Below are 19,023 nucleotides of genomic sequence, written 5' to 3'. Positions count from 1 at the left end.
GTGGTTAATTACATCATGAGCTTGAAAGTAATAAAACAGCATTTCTTACTTTTTGTTAATTCAGATAGGCCTGCCCTCCAATTAGTGCAAATTATCGAGGTTTTATTATATACATACATATGTGTTTGTGTTTGCAAAGTTTCATTGATGAATAATGACTATGCAGCCACCCACGGACCAGATGGAAATGGTTGGAGATCATTAAATACAACATTGTTAGGTCATTTCCAGCATGTAATCAGCAACAATGGCTGTGGTTAGACTTGTTACATAAACAGATGGAGGAGAGGATGACTCACTGAGTGCAGAATTACTGAGGCCTTAGGTGTCCCCAACAGGGCTTACAAGAAATAAGCTTGGGGACTGCTAGCATGGCTTAGGTGGTGCCTAGGTTGAAGGAATGATAACAAGAGCTGGGTCTGCTCATTGCTTGTTGACCATAGCTTGAAGTTATGAAGAGACTCTCCCTTCTCTTCCTTCCTTCCTTGCCTTATGTCCGTTTGTTCTTTCTTTCTTTTCTTTCTCTCTCTCTCTCTCTCTTTCATGTTTATTTTGAGAGAGAAAGAGAGTGTGTGAGTGGGGAGGGGCAGAGAGGGGGAGAGAGAATTCCAAGCAGACTCCGCACTGTAAGTGCAGGGCCCAATGCAGGGCTCGATCCGGCAAACAGTGAGCCAAGATCAAAAGACAAATGCTTAACCGGCTGAGCCACCCAGGTGCCCCTATGTTCTTCTTTCTTAAAAACACTTATCGAATGTGCCACTCACTGGGCTGTTTATTTAAAAAAACAGTCCCAGGGTGCCTGGCTGACTCAGTCAATAGAGGATGTGACTCTTAATCTCAGGGTTGTGAGTTCAAGCCCCCATATAGGGCATGGAACCTCTTCAAAAATAAATAAATAAATAAATAAATAAATAAATAAATAAATAAATAAATAAATAAATAAAATTTTTAAAAATTAAAAGGACAGTGCTAATTTCTGCCACACTATTTCCCAATTCCATGGCCTTACTCAAGAAAATTAACTTCTAGAAGGTCAATTTCTGCATTCAAAACTGAAGATAAAGTTGCCCTCCATGCCTCTACTCCAGAGTTGCTTTGAAAATACAATGAAATTAGTGAGATAAAAGGAAGGAAACCCCTAGGGAACTGCTATTATTATGCCGTGTCCAGCACCACTGTAGCCCTCTAGCACATAATGTCATCCTTGTGCCTTGCTTCTAAGCACATTTTTGCTAACGCTTATGTAGTACTTTATGTGTGACGTTTGTTACCAAAAAATCAGGTTTAAGTCCCAGCTCTACCATTTAATAGCCGTGCAGCACTGGGCAAATCTCTCAAAGTCTCTGGGCTTCAAGAGATTATTGAGAGGAATTAGGTTAGGAAGGAAAGGAGGAAGGACAGAAGGGAAGAAGTAAGGGAGGAGGGGGAAAAGGAAAGTAGATAGGTAGGTTTTTGGTTGCAAGGGCCATCTTTAAAAAAGAGAGAACATTTATTTTCAGGATTTATATTGTCTGGAGGAGGAACAAGAAGGTGGACAGGACTTAAGACCCCTCTGAGAACCAGACAATTCTTTCAAATTCTTTCTCATTGCATCTATTTCTCTCCACCTATCTGGTTAGTGCTCACTGTATAATCTAGAGGAATCCTGAAGCAAACCAATCTGGGTAAGTTAGCAAATCATTATGGCCTCCATGAAACAGAGGACCCCACACAAGATTGTCTCTAAACAAGCCCACACTGACTCAATCCATGGCCACTCCTGCTCAAAGAACAGTCAAGCACTACTCTTCTGATTAAGGGGCTGTAGATGGGCCAAGGGATACTGTATGTGGCAGGAAACATCACTGACGTTTCCAAAATGTTCCAAAAGTCAGGAACACAGAGTACACTGTGTTGAGAAAGAAGCAGTAAATAGAAACTGCCCCCTGAGTACTCTGAGGGTATATTTAATGGTGTCCCACAGAAGGTGCCATGGCTTAGGGAAAAAGAGGTTAGGTTCCAGTCAGAAAATAATTTTCCTTGCTTAAAGTTTCCCTTCATTGCAGCAAATAGAGAAAAAAAGAAAGTTAACATGTATGGGGGGGAGGGGATGGGAGAGAACAGAGGAGGCAAGTACCATATATAAACTCAGCACCCAGAGTATAGAGATGAAATGAGGGAAACAGAGATGAAACACCCCGCAACCATTCCCACAGCACAAAGGCAGGCAGCCAGCATTTTGCAGCAGGTTTGGGGGGATTCCAGTCTCCTCAGCAATACTGATGATAAAATTTGATACTCAATGGGAATCCTGAGTAATACCATAAGTAATTCCTACTAAGTGCCCTAACAAATATGCACAGAGTGACTTGGGAACAAAGAGTGTGGGACACCAGAGGAAAATCAGAGGAAGCTGGAAGAAGATAAAACTAAACTGTATCAAAATCAAACCTAACCTCCTCAACAATACCTGTCTGCTATGAATTGAATTGTGCTTCCCCACAAAAAGATATGTTGGTACTAACTCCCAGTCCCTCAGTACCTCAGAATGTGACCTTATTTTAAAATAAGGTCTGGGGTACCTAGGTAGCTCAGTTGCTTGAGTGTCTGACTCTGGATTTCGGCTCAGGTCATGATCTCATGGTTTGTGAGTTCGAGCCCTGCATCAGGCTCTGTGCTGACAGTGCAAAGCCTGCTTGAGACTTTCTCTCTCCCTCTCTCTTGCTCCTCCCCTGTTCGTGCGCTCTCTCTGTCTCTCTGTCTCTCTCTCTCTCTCAAAAGAAACTTTAAAAAATAATAAGGTGTTCACAGAAGTATTCAAGTTAACATAAGATCATTAGGGTGTGCTTATATAATCCAATACAACAGGCAGTCTTATAAAAAGAGGAAATTTGGACACTGAGACAGGCACACATAGAAGGAAAATGATGTGAAGACACAGAGGGAATGACATCCACCAGCCAAAGATGGCCCGCAAACTACCAGAATTTAGAGAGACTTGGAACCGATTCTCCCTTAAATCCTTCAGAAGGAATTAACCCTTCCAACTCCTTGATTTCGGACCTCTACCCTAAATTTCTGTTGCTTAAGCCACCTAGTTTATGGTATTTATTTATGGCATCCCCAGAACAGCAATATACTATCTAAGGACGTTTATCAGTTCCTCCGGGAAAAGGAGAATAGAAAGTGACAGAACCTCATTGATAAGTACACATTCTTATTGCTTATAAATTATCTTATCATACTGTTTTTGTACAGTGTATAGGTTCTCAAGCTCCAATATAAATTCAGTCCTTCCAGCCCTGAGTTGGAAGCTCTCTAGCATCTATTCTAAATATCTGAACTTGGTGTCTTCTACCTGAGTATTACAGTCTCGATTCCAGTAGCTGCAGTAGTCAAAGCCAGAATTCCTCTTTAAATGAGAATGACTCTTTAATATGGCTTTTATTTTTACTGTCCAAGTGGGCTATATGATACAGAAGCACCCTAAAGACTGTGAAATACTAAGAAATAACAAGAACATCTATCCCACTGATAAAAAATATTCTATTTTAGGTCTCTTCCTTATCTACAAAGACAGCTGTATGAAAATCCTATAAAACTCCAGGAAAGTGGTACCATGGCAAAAGTTCTATTACACCAGAATTACCCTAACAGTAACACACAAAATCCCCTCTGAGAATTCATTTCCCCTTTCCCCTCACCACCCTTCATACAACTGCATCATCATCTAGATGAGTTAGAGGAAGTCTCTCTGTGGCAAATTCCGGTAAGTGCTTCTCAGTATATCTACTCTTCTTTTTTTAGTTAGCCTGTAAATTTTATCTGGAGGCATAACCTCCCAAAGTGAAGACAGACTTTCCAGCTTCCACATATGTGCTCCTGTGTGATTAAGTTCTGACCAGTGGCAGGCAAGTAGAAGTGTTGAATGTGGTTTCTCTAAAAAGGGAACACGTGTGATCAGTATCCTTCTGTCTTCCTGGTTGGAACATAGACACGATAGCTGCTTCTTATAACACGATCCCCAAGTCATCCACTGAGGATGGTGTAACAACATGACAGAGGGAGCCCAGGCCTTTGCCACTGTGTATGCCTACCCTGGACTGCCAACACCGGTACATTTTTGTCAAGAGAGAATGACAATTCTGTATTGTTTAAGTCATGATTATTCTAGGATTTTTGTAACATGCAGTCAAGATTCATCCTAAATGATTCAGTGCCTTGGAATACAAAGAACAGAAAACTTACGTTGCAATGGTCCAAAGAATATGGAAGCTTATCTCACATAAGGAGAAATCCAGAAGTCAGGCAGCCCCAAGACCAGTTAATTCAGCAATTTAGGGAGATCCAAGCACCCAGATTTGGGCATCTTTCTGGCCTATTTCCCACTGCTTCCCCACAACACCTTATACTTCAGGCCTGATGAACTACTGCTGGTTCTCTAAATATGCCATGCTCTTTTAAGTCTCCTTTCACTTAAATACACTGTGGCTTCTCCTTGGAATACTCTTCCTTCCCTTTTTAGCTGGTGTCTTAATCAGCTCAGGCTGCCATAATAAAATTGCACAGACTGAGTAACTTAACACAAATTTATTTTCTCACAGTTTCTAGAAGCCCAAGATCAAGGTTCTGGCCAATTCCATTTCTGGTGAGGACTCTCTTCCTGGCTTGCAGAAGGGCACCTTCTCCTTATGTCCTCACATGGTCTTTCCTTAGTGCATGGGGTGGCAGGAGAAAAGGGAGTTAGCTCTCTGGTGTCTCTCCTCATAGGGACACTAATCCTTTTAGATCAGGACTCCACTTTGATGGTGTTATCTAACCTCAAGTATTTTGGTAAAAGCCCTACCTCCAAATACAGCCACATTGGGAGTTAGGGCTTCAACATGTGGATTTGGGGAGGACACAAACATTCAGTTTATAACACCTGGAAATCTCCTCTTAATCCTCTAAGATATAACAAAACTTCATCCCCTTTTGGAAAGCCTTCCCAGACTTGAGAATTAGATGTCTCCCCTTCAGTTTCCACATTAGTTCCTATCATGCAGTGCCAATCCCATTGAACAATGATTAAATACATATTTGTCCCCTCCTTGTCAGTCCACAAGAGTCTTTTTTTTTTTTAATTTTTTTTTCAACGTTTATTTATTTTTGGGACAGAGAGAGACAGAGCATGAACGGGGGAGGGGCAGAGAGAGAGGGAGACACAGAATTGGAAACAAGCTCCAGGCTCTGAGCCATCAGCCCAGAGCCCGACGCGGGGCTCAAACTCACGGACCGCGAGATCGTGACCTGGCTGAAGTCGGACGCTTAACCGACTGCGCCACCCAGGCGCCCCCACAAGAGTCTTAAAAGCAAGGACAGTAGTTTGTTTGTTTTATACACCTAACACCTAGGACAGCACCTGGCACAAAGTTGGTGTTTAACAAAGGTCTAAGGAAGAGGGAGAGAAAGAAACATCACATCTTTAGAAGAAAATGTAATCTGTATTCCAAATGAATTACAAGTGAATTACAAATGAATTACAAATTACAAATGAATGCCAGAACATCCATCATCCACTGGATTTGTCTTAATGATATATAAATTCAATTTCCAGATTACTAAACTTGGTGTAGTGGGTAAGTGTCAGGATTAAAATGTTGTCTTCCAACTTAGTGTCTATAGACTTGATTAATTACTTCCTATGGTAAATCTTAAATGATTCTAAATTCCTTGATGTCCCTCCTATTCCTTTCTCCTTGAATCTTGGCTGGTCTTAAAGATTTGCCTGTGGTAAAGTCACCTTCTGGGGGTTCTGAGGCTATATCATAAGAAGACTTGCAGCTTCAGCTCAGGCCTCTGAAATCCTTGTTCTCAGAGTCCTGGGGCACCATGCAAGAGGCCCACCTACCCTGAGTCCACCATGCTATGAGGAAACTCAAGCTGGCCATGCAGAGAGACCATGCAGAGAAAGAGATGCCTGAGCAGAACCCAGACAATAAGTCATCCCCACCGTAACGAGCCTGACTCTGCTATGCCCTGTCCAAATCCATGACCTGAAGAAGCAAGAGGTAACAGTATTATTGTTGTTCTAGGCCAATAAGTGTTGGAGTAGTTTGTTAAGAGGTAATAGATGATGAAACACTACTGGGCTTCGGTGTTCTTGACTAAAAATGAAGATAAGAACAGTTTCCAGCTCTTGGCACTACAATAAAAGTTAAACAGGTTAGAATTTATAAAGCACTTAAAACAATACCCAGCCCAAAGTAAGTGCTAATAAATATTAGATATTTCTATTTTACTTCTTTATGTTTGGTTTCCATAGATCAAAACCATTTTGTTTTGGCAAATTTAATGATGGCTTAACTTAGGCAGTGGAACTCGATTCACGCCCTGTTATAGGTTAAGGCGATCTCTTGCTGAGAATCTGTAGGTGGAGCGGGTGGAAGGAACAAGCCCCTGCCCCAATTACCAACGAATCATCTCCCCAAGACATCAGACTATGGCCTGGGCCTGAGAGAGGCCTCCTAGTAAGCTTCCAAATTTTCTGTTTACACGGCTGGAGTTTTTTCTTTTCCTCCTCCCTCCTGGGATAATTTGACACTAATGGGCAAAACTATTGAGGGTGGAAATTGTTGGTCTTTTCTCCCCGTGTGCCTGGAATCCAGCTTCAGAGGAGGAGAAATACAAACATGACACTAATGGACTTCCCTTGTTCTCAGTTCTTCTCATTTCAAGACAGCAGTCCCCTTGGCATCAAGGCTCCTCACTTCAGATCCATTAGCGCCGGGCAAATGAGCCGTGTGGTTTCTCTCATCTCCTGCCCATAAACCACCACACGTACCTCTCTCCTGACCCCTCCCTCTAGTTAACATTGTTTAACAGACTCAAGGACACAGTTGCGGTTCTTTTCTTCCTAGAAGAACAAAATGTGCTAATGCTCCTGGTGCTGGCCATCAGGGTCGGTGGGCTGTTAGATGCTCTCTCTTTTAAGATGTTATCGATAGTCTGTTACTGAGCACCTGGGTGATGGAAAGGGCCCCTGGGAGCCCACTGACACCCCTGTGTTCCTCCACTGACACCTCCTGGCACAACCCATTTACTCTCCTTGGACTTCCCAACCTGGCCCTGATTTTACTGGCTCTGGGCAGCGTCAGGATCCTGAGCTGCTGGGGTTCGGAGGCTGGGGAGGGGGTGCAGAAGAGGGACCCAGGACTTAGACTTAAACAGCTAGTACCCTAACTCAGCTAGCTTATGAGAAAAGGGGAAGCATTTATGGACTGGGCTGGATATTTAAGCAGCATCTGGATCATAGGAAAGTGTATCAGTTTTAAAACTGCATACCTGGGTCTCAGGCCTGCTTGGCCTTATACTAGCTGTCTGATGTTGGGTAGCTATCTAGATCTCAGCCTGCTTAGTTCTTTAAATGGGAATAAACTATTTAGCTTAGAGGACAACTTTGACAGTTGGACGAGATGAGGTTTTACCTTTATGCCATACAGCATCTGGGAAGGAATGCAGATATCGACCATTACCAGAAAGAGCCTGGTTTTCTTGTAGCTGGATCACAAACACACTTGGAATTCAGAGGATGTTGCAAACGTTTTTTGCTACTGTTCCTAACAGGTTGTCTTTCAGTCCACAAAGAATCTGCAATCTCTATTTCCTCTTTACTTCCTTTTTCCTTTCTAGCCTCTGCCCTGGGTCCCAGCCACAGGCAGGGTCTGTCCCTCGTGGCTGAGCCTGAGACAAGCCATATTCCAGGCACCTTCTGAGTGGAGCTCCTGAAATGAAACAAGACTCTTGCTGATCCTGATTGTCTCCTTAGCATAGCTTGGATGTATAATAACATTGAAAGATCTGTCCCTACCATGGGTGAGAATGGGACCAATTTAAAGGGACAGAGAGGTGCACCCTGACCAAGATGGGAAGCACCTAACACATAGTAGGCATTTAATAATGACCCTGCTTCCTCTAAATCTTTACTAGTTCTTCAGCCTACCAAATGTATGACCAGGGGCAAGCTGCTTAACCTCTTATGCCTCAGTTTTCTCATCTGTAAAATAGGGATAATAATAGAAGCTAGGTCATGCATGGGGTTGTTACAGAAATTTGATGAGCTATACATATAAAACTCAGAATGATGCCCAGAAAATAATAAATAACATATAAGGGTTTGTTGGTATTACTGTCATTATTCGCTATTTTAATTGCTTTTTTTTTTTTTTTTTTGAAATTGGGTTTCAGGGCACCTGGCTGGCTCAGTCAGCAGAGCATGTGACTCTTGATCTCAGGGTTGTAAGCTCGAGCTTGGGTGTAGAGACTTCTTAAAAATAAAATCTTTTAATAAAATGAAATAGGTTTCCATCTAGGTTAACACAATTTAAAACTGAAGGTTCAAACAATTCAGTCTCTCCCTTCTCTCTCCTTATTTATAGATTTTAAAAAGTTGTTTCATTTGTTCAAAATCCCATTCGTTGTGGTGCAGGGTGACTGCACCCTGTGGGAGTAGACTGGGAGCCTACAGGTCTGAGGTCTTCAGGCTCAGCCACTGTGTGACCTGGGGCAAGGCACCTGGCCACCTGCTCCTCCCTTTTATCCTCCATAGCTCACTCTTAGCAGGTGATCTGTGGCATCAATTCATCTTCAGACCAGGAGAATGGCAGGGCCCCTTTGATACTGAATCCCCGTATTTTTCCTTCACCCTTGATTCCAGGCAAGACTGAAAGCAGCCTGTTTTCAAACTGTTCAATTCTCAAGAGAGGAGGAAAACCTGCCTTCAAACATAGCTTACTGCCTTTCCCCAAGATAAGCAACGCCCCCAACCAAGGCTCCCTGATTATCAAACATGTCAGCAGTATTCTAAGAATCCTGTATAAAATAAGCAAACCAGTCCTCTGGGAAGACCTGAGGGATTGCTTTGAATAAAGTGAATAAGCCTTAATGCATAAATGGATACATCCTCATTAAGCTGCAGATGCCTGGAATCACCAGGACAGTGACCCTCACTCAGGAGATGCTGCCCCTCTGTGGGTGGGGGTCACCAGGGAGCATAATTGTCTACCCTCTGTGGAATACTTGCCTCCAACATCTTTATATTCTCATCGTGATACCTGTAGAATCACGATTTTTTTATTTCTTTCTTTCCTTTAATCTCTCTTTCCATAGTAGTCTCGAGCCCCTGCTATGCACCAGATTCTGTGCTTACTGACAGTTACATAAGGAAGATTAAGACATGCTTCTCGCTTTCAAAAAATTCACACATCAGCAGGAAAAACTAAAATGTAAAGAATTCTATAATACAATGCCAGGCTAAATCTGGTTTCCCTGTTAACATTCTAATGGCACTTAGTACTTTGCCTTCCTATAACTTGTCATAAGTTAGAAAATGTATTTGTCTTTTCCAGTAATTAATTCTGCTCTCCCTCTCCCTCCTCCACAGTATAGGCTGTGATGCTTTGAGCTAATATTTACTTAGTACAGATTATATCGCAGACACTGGTTTAAGTGTCTTACATATATCAACTCTTAATCTTCACAACCACTTTAAGATGAATGTCCTAATATTATTCTCATTTTACAAATGAGGAACTCAGACATGGAGAAATTGAGTAACATGCTAGAGGTCACACAGCTGGTAAGAGTCAGAGCCAGGTCTTAAACCTAAGCAGTATGGCGTCAGACCCCCGCTCTTAGTTCTACATTAAAGGGAAAACATCAAAGCTTTTTTAAAGGTGACAGATATGTACATGATACAGTCTAGAGAGATCTCCTTGTAAAATTATTGTGTTCTGATAATGTGGGTAAACTTTAATTTGTCTGGAAAATCCATTCATGCAGAATCCCTAGTGACAAATGCAAGTAAGTGAGGTATTGCAGTGTATACAAAAGATGAAGAAGGGGGAAATGGCAGCATTTAGATCAGATTAAGAAAAAGAACATTTGTTGAGGGGCACCTGGGTGCTGCAGTTGGTTAAGCATCTGACTCTTGGTTTCGGCTCAGGTCGTGATCTCATGTTCATGAGTTTGAGCGCCGCACTGGGCTCTGCACTGACAGTGTGGAGCCTGCTTTGTACTCTCTGTCTCCCTCTCTCTCTGCCCCTCTTCTGCTCACTCTCTATCCCTCTCGCAAATAAATAAATAAATAAATAAATAAATAAATAAATAAATAAACAAACAAACAAACAAACAAAAGGACATTTACTGCAAAGCGAGTCTATGTGTAGAACTGAAAAATGCAACTATCCGAAGAGCACAGGGCTGTACCTTATCAGATTTCTGACTTGATCTAAATTTATAACTATGAAAACCAAGAAAATTGGTCAACTATTGCCTAAAGAAAACCCACTCTGAGTGTTATACCACTTCAAGTCATTGTCAGTCTGTGGGCAACAAGTACTTCTCTGGTAGACCCTTACCATCTCATCAATTGAAATAGCAAAATGCCTATCAAAAATAAAAGATTCCTTTATGCAACCATGTAATCAAAAGACTTACTAAATTCAAAACTGTTTGACTATTCTGTGTCTTATGAAAGTATCACACAGAGACTTTTTATCTTGATGTGTTAAATTCTTGTTGGTAGTTTAAAGCATGAGGCCACACCAATTAGGTTTTGACCCCAGATCTCTTACTAATTGTCTACATAGATTTTAACACATCATTTAGCCTCTATTGGTCTCAATTTACTTAACTGCAAAATTAGGAGACCGAAATGGATTGTTTTTAAGACTCTTTTGCTCTCCTCTGACATTCTGAAATTTGATGATGTATTAAGCCTTTTTATATCTTTGTATAATGGTTTATTTTCATTCAGTTATGTTAGAAAATATTCATGCTTGACTCCAGTTCAAATTCTTTCCATGAGTATTTACTATAATAAAAACCACTGAATTCACTTAGAAAATAAACTGGGGTAGTGGGGTGCCTGGACAGTTCAGTTGGTTTCGTGTCTGACTCTTGATTTTGGCTCAGGTCATGATCTCACTGTTTGTGAGATAAAGTCACTGCGTTAGGCTCTGTGCTAACAGCACAGAATCTGCTTGGGATTCTCTCTTCCTCTCTCTCTGCCCCCCTTCGCCCCGCCCTAAATAAATAAATAAACTTTAAAAAAATAAAAGAAACTGGGAATTAGGATTTGTGCCCAACAAAGTCATGCGGTTCTCAGAGCATCAATAAATAGATGAGTTCAGGACATCTGATACAGAGATTACTGGTGTTTACAAATGCCAGGGTTCTGCTTTTCTTCTGGACACAGAGCTGGACCACATCCTGCAGTTAGCTGAGGCCATGTGTCCGAACGTCTACCAATGGGATGTGAACCTATGTGGCATGAGCCAGTTCCAGGCTGAAATATAAAAACCTCCTTCACATATTCCTGGTCCTCCTTCCCCAACCACTTCCCCAACCACTAGCTAAATAGACAGAATCTGGAAGGTAGTGAAGGAATACAAAACTAAGACAAAAAGAAGTTTGCTCCCGAATGACTATGTAGAGCAGAATGCTATTGGGTGGTCACATGAAAGGGAAAAGAAAATACCTATTGTGTTAAACTACTGAATTTGGGCAACAGCCTACCCTGACCAATACATCATCCTTTTAGATTTTTATCCAAGTGAAATTGCATTTTAGTGAACATCTGGTTCAACCCTGAAGGAAGGCATTCTCACAAAATGGTAAGTATGAGGACTTCTGCTGTGACACCCCTAACACCTTATCCTGCCATCTTACACATGGTCGCCCTAGTTTGCCAGTCATCCACGGGCACTTTCAGCACCTCACCTGCTGCTCCCTATCCAGCCCTTCCACAGCTTCCTAATGCTCCATTATCCAAACCTCCTCTCTCATAAGTGCGGCTGAGCTGTTCTTCATTTGTGTTTGCGTTTGTTATTTTCTATGACATAACTTGCAAAACATGTTGAGTTTTCTAATCTGTCACATTATTGACGAATGTTTCATCGCAGTTAAGACTGAAAGCTGTTTAAGAAAGCTGTCTGTAGATTGATCTATTTCTCCTTGCACTTCTATCAGTTTTTGCCACATATATTTTGAAGCTCTATCATTAGGTGCACATGTGTTTAAGATTACAATGTACTCCTGATGCAATGACCCCTTTATCATAATGAAATGACATTGATTATTCATGGTAATATTCTTTTCTCTGAAACTTACTTTGCCTCCCTGCTCCACTGCCCGGAAACTCTTTAAAGACAGGAAGATGGGACAGTTACATGGCTTGCCTCATGTGTTTCCCATCTCAAGAATTACTGCCTTTCGTTGCCTGTTGTCCAGTGTCTTAAAAACTATTGCATCACATATTTTAGCCAGTTTTGGTTTGTTTTGGCCAGGAGGGTAAATCTGGTCCCTGTTATCCCAATCTTAATCTGAAAGGAAAGTCAAAAATGCTTTTATACATCATTTCATTTGTTCCTCAGAGGAACCCTCACAAGGTGACTCTTATTATCCTTTTTTTTTTTTTAATCAAAATACTGAGTCTCAGAGAGGCTGCATAATTGGCCTAAAGTTACACAGTTAGTAAAACTAACTGAAGTACATGGAAAGGTCAAGATTGGGTGATAGGTGCATCAGTTTTCTGAAACTAAAATTAGGCACATGCCATGAGATTATTTACATAATAAATCTCAAAACAATTAAAAAACTCAAAATGGTCGTGCCTGGGTGGCTCAGTCGGTAAAGCATCCAACTCTTGATTTTGGTTCAGGTCATGATCTCAGGGTTCATGAGACTGAGCCCTGCACTGGGCTCTGAGCTGACAGCCCAAAGCCTGCTTGGGATTCTCTCTCTCTCCCTCTCTCTCTGCCCTTCCCCCACTCACATGTGCTCTCTCTCTCTCTCTCTCTCTCTCTCAAAATAAACTTTAAAAAAATCAAAATCCTTGTTAGTACACATGTAGTAATTTGTCTTACCTGGCAATAGTTGCAGTACATGAAATGAGGTCTGTCTCAGCAAATCTGGGCTACAAGTTCAAAATATTTGATGGGAAGGATGATGAGATATTATAGCCAGTGAGACTGGACAAAGGATAAAAGTTAATGACACTTATTTCAGGTAGGTATTGGTCCTGCCATATTTTTAAAATATTCTCTGAGCCATCAATCACAAAGGAAATGTCTTCAGTATTCATGGAAACACGGAATGGCTTGGGAGGGGCCATCCAAAATAGATGATTCCATTTATGCTACAAACACAGTAGTACATAGGGTACAAATGCCTCAGTTTAGCAATGTTCTCCAGTGGGCTGGGTGGGAACAATGGGAAAGCCTAGTTCAAAGGTGCCTTCTTTTAAAGTACCTATCATGGTGTCTGACACATCAGATTCCGTTCAGCAAGTGTGCGTCCCCTTCCTTTCTTTCCAACCAGAATAGATCAGACCAAATACTATCTCTGTCACAAAGGAAGCAGCAACTCAAGGACATGCAGGCAAGGCTGGATGAGGAGGCTTAATTTGTTTTTATCTTGGAGATCCTTCCATTGACACTAATTAATCTCTCCCTACAACTTGGAAGGTTAGCAAACCTCTTTTAAAATAGCAGCAATATAATGCTCCCTAAATGGGATTTTAACTAATGTACAATAATTACTCTTATCATAACAGCATCTCTTTAGCACATTCAGAAGAGAACCTCGCCTGTCTGCCCTAAGTGGTGTTATTAGAGGGAGGAGAGTGTTTTTCCTGTCCATTCATGCTCCAGCTGCCATTTAGCTGCATTCTGTGGGGACAATGATCCTTGCCTTTCATGGAGTGCAGATGGAAATGCAGAAGTGCGGCATTCAGAGACATTCTGCTGTCTGCCAACAATTCTAGTCAGCCCTTCTCTTTGGAAAGGCTTAATATTTCCGAGCTGTTATGAAAACTTCCTTTAAAAAGAAAACTGCTTTCTGAGTTGACTATTGCCCAGAAATAGAGGTTAGAAGTGGGGAGCTGCCACAGCAGACCTGGCCTTTACATAAAGTGCCTTTTTCATTTGTTGAAATGCAAAGAGAATGTTAGCGTGAACCAAAACTCAGTTGCCCAAAAATCTAATTGGAGATCTCATGTCCCCGTTGAACACAGTTGCAGGGAAGCATCTGCTTAGACTCAGCCCCTCTGCAATCTACTGAAGTCTTAAAAGCATGGGCCTTTAACATCATATCAGGCCTGTGTTCAAATCTTAACCTGCCATGTACAGACATGGCCTCAAAGGCAGTGCTGTGCCGTAGAACTTCTGCCAACACAGTGATGTTTCTGTATCTTTGCCGTCTGGTAGAATAACCACTAACTACATGTAGCTATTGAGCACTTGAAATGTGGCTAATGAAACTGTAACACTGAATTTTTATGTATTTTTTATTTTAATTCATTTAAATTAAAAAGCCACATGGGTTTAGCAGCTACTCTTTTGGAAAGCACATCTCTAAGATAAAAACAAGCTGTTGCATCTTGTACCTCCTCCCATTAAGAAAGACTTGCGCCAGGGAGCTTGGCTGGCTCAGTCAGTGGAGCATGCAACTCTTGATCTCGGGGTTGTAAGTTTGAGCCCCACATTGTGTGTAGAGATTACCTAAAAATAAAAATCTTTTAAAAAACATTAGAGGGGTGTCTGGGTGGCTCAGTCGGTTAAGTGTCCGACTTTGGCTTAGGTCATGATCTCACGGTTCGTGGGTTCGAGCTCCATCCACATCAGGCTCTGTGCTGACAGCTCAGAGCCTGGAGCCTGCTTCGGATTCTGTGTCTCCCTCTCTCTCTGCCCCTCCCCTGCTTACACTCTGTGTGTCTCTCTCTCAAAAATAAATAAACATTAAAAAATTAAAAATAAAATAAAAATAAATTAGAAACAAAGAAAGAGTTGCGCCTTCAAGCACTGAGTTGGCCTCTTTAGGTTCTGTAGAAACATAAGATAATGGGAACATTTTTTATGTATGATATAAATGGGGAGCCATTTATAAGATGACTCAGACAGCTGCCGGCTTCATATAGGACCCAAAGCAAAAGAGGAGTTTGCAGTAAGTTGAGACTCTGGGCCCACTTGCTCTCCCACTCTGACTATAAACTGAAGGTAGCAGTGGCAGGTGAGAATGCTGGGTGGAGGACCAGGCAAGTCCCAATAGGAGAGTCGCAACATAATCTCCTAGAACTTGAGGGTAAAGCCATGTCATTTGTAGCACTGAACAACCATCTGTTTGAAAATCAACACCCGACATTCTACCCAGACCCTAGGAGGGACTAAGTACTGATATCAAGGACTATGCGACCAGAGTTTCCCATCATATGCTGGATATTGTTTGATCCACTGTGTTGTAAGTTCAAGCAAGTGCAACACAATCTATGGAAACAGTACATTGGGGATTGGGTCCAACTAATTCAACAAGGTACAAGTAAATTGCAAGTGACTCAGACTCCCACTCACCTATCTTTATTGTATAATTATCTCTCCTAAAACTCAAACCTATAGCTCATAGTGGGATTGCCTACAACCAATTGTCAAAGAGGAAAGAATCTGGGCTTAGTTCACAGATGGGTTAGTATAATATGCTGGTGCTGACTGAAAATGGCCAACTACCATTACAGTTCCACTCAGAGGTATTTCTAGAGGACAACAGTGAAGAGAAATACTCCCAGGGGGCAGAGCTGCTAGCAGTACACTTGGTCACCGAATTCTAATGGAGGGAGATGTAACATGAGATACTTAGACTCCTGGTAAGAGGTTGCATGACTTGGCTAGCTGTCGAGGGGCCTCAAACGAACAACACTGGAAAATTTAGCACAACTAGTTCTGGGGAAAATGTATGCAAATGAATTGATAGAAGTGAGGATGAAGCATGCAGACCTTTGTGTCTCACCACAATGCTCATTAGAGAGTGTTCACTGCAGAGGAGGCTCTCAACAATTAAGGGAACAGGATGACTTCCTATAGATATCATCATTTGCCCCATGCCTTAGCAATCTCAAAACTCATGAAATGGGCCAATCAACAGAATGGCCACACAGTAGGACTAAAGACACTAGATGGTCCTAACAGCATGGACATCCTCTCATCAAGACAGATACAGCTGCTGCCATGGTGAATATCCAGTTTCCCAGGAAAAGAGACTAACTCTGAGCGGACATTATAGCACCATCCCTTGAGGCAACCTAAAGCTTGGCAGTAGACAAATACAATGGGCCACCTCTACCATGAAAAGGATAGTGATTTTGTCTCACTGAAATAGAAATCTAGTCAGAATGTCAATTTGCTTTCCCTTGCACTTCCCTCAGCATCACCATCCACCAGCTCACAGGATACCTGATCTAATAGCATCTTGTTCTATACACCACTTTTTGGAGCAAGATCACTATTTATGCCAAAAGAAGTGTTGCAGTGGATGCAGTTACATGAATCACTCATCTAACTACATAGATCTTCACCAGGAGAAGCTGTCTAATAGAACACTGGAGAGCCCCATGTAGCTAAGGTTGCCAGGTCAGGATTGGTTGCTGTCCTCTAGGATGGAGAGTATGTGCTGATTAATGGCATATACACAGTGATGCTTTATTTTAAATAGCATGAATATTGGGGCGCCTGGGTGGCTCAGTCGGTTAAGCGGCCGACTTTGGCTCAGGTAATGATTTCGCGGTCCATGAGTTCGAGCCCCACGTCGGGCTCTGTGCTGACAGCTCAGAGCCTGGAGCCTGTTTCAGATTCTGTGTCTCCCTCTCTCTGACCCTCCCCGTTCATGCTCTCTCTCTGTCTCAAAAATAAATAAACCTTAAAAAAAATTATAAATAGCATGAATACATGGGTATGAGAAGCACAGGGTGAAAATAAAATGGGTTCTTTTACCATATTTCTAAAACTCATAGAATTTGTACTTTCCAATCATAGGTTCTACAAGGTTAGAGATTGTGGTTCCTGGGGACCAGATGGGTAGGGTGGGATGGGAGAATGCTTCTATTGCATGACACAGAAAGGTTCCTGCTGAACTTAAAGGTGTGACCTACCTGTTCACTTTGAGCTCCTTGTACCAGGAAACAATAGGCAAGAAAGGAGTTATTGCCTTGTCAAGGGTAACTGATCTTCATTATCATGAGAAGGAATCCAGAATTACTTCTACGTAATAGGGATAAAAAAAAAAAAGGATGTGTCAGGAACCCAGGAATTCACTATGGGATCTCTTGGTGGTTTTTTGCTGAGCATATAATCAATTGTAGCAAGCATAGCTTGACAAAGGCAAGGCAACTATGGATACATACCCTCAGGGATGAGAATCCATGTCATTCCAGCAGGCAAGCAACTGAAGGTGATGGAATTCTAGAATAGATGGAGAAGAAGGGAGATGATATGTATTATACTCTTGGAATCAATTGAAGCTGACAGCATGCTGTTCTCACCAAACAAAAGAGAGAGATCACTGTATGTGGTAGACAGGTATCATGACAGCACATGGGTTGATGTGAATAGTGCAAGGGGGTGGATTGTTTCATATACCACTTATGGTTGCTTCAGATTCTCTCAACCTCTGTAGTTACCAAACTATTCCAGCACCAATAGCCGACATATTGACAAACTCTGGTTGGACTCTGACAAACCTAATGTGGGCACCACCTAACAGAATTTTACACATGTCCACACAATGCACATCTTGCCTCCTACTCCAGTTGATGCTGAAGGATGAGATGACGTGGGACCTGCTAGGTACCACATAGCACAACCTGGAAGTGCAAAAGAATTAATGTCCTAGGAAGCAAACTTCTGACCACTAAGAAATGGAAGCACATGGATAAATTCTCCCTCTTTTCTGCCCAGGAAGGACTGACTTAAAAAGCAATTGTTTTTGTGGTCTCTCAGAAAGTCCCATGAGATTAGGTAACAGACACACTTGATACCACATACAACCAGCTTAATAATGCACCTTTTCATCAGCTCTTCCCCCAATATCCCTATCTTGCTCTCCTCCTTGTTCAGCCCTGCTATCTAGGATTAGGAGAACCCAAGCCAAGGGAGAATGGAATTACTGAGATTTTCTGGGTGTGTGTGTATGTATGTGTACACAGTACATACACACACACACACACACACACACACACACACACACACACCAGATGCAAGAAAACAGGGGGCTATGTTTAAACATCCTACGAAGAATAATGTTAATATGCATCTGTCCACTTCAGGGAGGCAGCCTCAACTCTTGCTTACTCATTGTCTGTCAATTCCAACTCATCTATCCTTCAGACCTCACCCAAATTTTTCATATGGCAGCACCAGCAAACACATAGAGGTCCCCAGAAGAGGAGAAGGCCATAAAGAAAAGGAAATGAATACTGACTAAGCACTGTGCCACATATACTCCATATATTATCCACTTTTCAGAAGTAGGAGGTATTATTATCTCATTTTACAGAGGAAGGAATAGGAGTGCAGACCAACACCACCCAATTACCAAGTGGCTGAATATCAAACTCATATTTTGTTCCCACTAATGTAATTTCTACAAACTGGATTCTTTTATTCAGGACCAGAGTTGTGTTAAGATACTCTGTTTCGTGACCTTATTTGACTCAGAGAAAAAGAAGGCTGGTATTTGGGGAAGAAAAAAAAAACCTCCCACAAACTATCTTGGCAAAAGCAGAAGTTAAATACAGTTATATGTAAAAGAGGAAAATAAAAGAGAACAGAGAAAGTCAGAAGCTTAGACTGCATTTGTCCAGATCAATAGTTTACCAATAGTGTGACACAGAACACCTATGTATCCAACAATCTGTATGTGTAACTAATTTTTTTTATCAACATGCTCAATACACTTTGGCTATCACTAAAGATATTCTGTTTAGCCACTGATTAAGCATTGCATTCAGTGGCTTATGTAACATGATGTACTCAGAGCAAAACTTGCTCTGAACCAGAAAGATTTGTATCACAGATTCAAGCAGGTACCAAAGAAAGAAGTGTTTGCTGGAACACTTGAGAACATTGTCCTCTGTGTATATAAAAAAGAGTAGTCAGGATATTCAAATTTTCTAGCAAACAGCAGCAGCAATGCTGGAAGATCAAGGGAATACTGAAAAAAAATTAAAATGTAAGACAA

At 41.6% G+C, this 19,023-nt stretch overlaps 1 long non-coding RNA gene across 9 annotated transcripts in view; it reads right to left on the bottom strand.

Annotated features, from left to right (window-relative positions):
• LOC109502384 overlaps nt 1-19,023 on the bottom strand; it is a 93,827-nt gene that overhangs the window by 50,467 nt on the left and 24,337 nt on the right. For all 9 annotated transcript variants that reach the window (XR_006584380.1, XR_006584379.1, XR_006584381.1 and 6 more), the window contains 2 exons: nt 17,189-17,246; nt 16,937-17,045 (listed from right to left, as the gene is read on the bottom strand). This is a non-coding gene — a long non-coding RNA (uncharacterized LOC109502384). The remainder of the gene's footprint in view (nt 1-16,936; nt 17,046-17,188; nt 17,247-19,023) is intronic.

The sequence above is a fragment of the Felis catus genome, chromosome C1 (genome assembly GCF_018350175.1).
Source record: "Felis catus isolate Fca126 chromosome C1, F.catus_Fca126_mat1.0, whole genome shotgun sequence".
NCBI lineage: Eukaryota > Metazoa > Chordata > Mammalia > Carnivora > Felidae > Felis > Felis catus.
The sequence above is the reverse complement of the archived record's forward strand: the minus strand, read 5'-3'. Positions and strand labels throughout refer to the sequence as shown.